Raw genomic sequence first — 348 nt, forward strand, 5'->3', positions numbered from 1 at the left:
CCCCCGCCCCCATGAATTCCGTGCCCGGGCCTCTAGTATTTGTTATAAGGGTCTTTATAAGACTTGATTTGAAAAAATCTGGTTGCTAAAAATTTTAAAAAAAAACAGATAGATACCCTTGTGCATAATGGTAGTCAGTGTTTGCTTTTGATGGTGTATAGATTTTCTTTCTTAAAAAAATATTTTTATTGATTTTGGAAAAGGAGAGAGAGAAATAGAGACATCAGTGATGAGAGAGAATCATTGGCTGCCTCCTGCAAGCCCCACACTGGGGATCAAGCCTGCAACCCCGGGCATGTGCCCTGACCAGGAATCGAACCGTGACCTCCTGGTTCATAGGTCGACAAT

The 348-nt window shown here is 42.2% G+C and overlaps 1 protein-coding gene across 4 annotated transcripts in view; it reads left to right on the forward strand.

Moving 5' to 3' along the window:
* The window catches only part of STAG2 (stromal antigen 2), a 95,868-nt gene that overhangs the window by 1,100 nt on the left and 94,420 nt on the right, over positions 1-348 (forward strand). The gene's annotated exons all lie outside the window — the stretch shown is intronic.

The sequence above is a fragment of the Myotis davidii genome, unplaced genomic scaffold (assembly GCF_000327345.1).
Source record: "Myotis davidii unplaced genomic scaffold, ASM32734v1 scaffold569, whole genome shotgun sequence".
NCBI classification, from domain to species: domain Eukaryota; kingdom Metazoa; phylum Chordata; class Mammalia; order Chiroptera; family Vespertilionidae; genus Myotis; species Myotis davidii.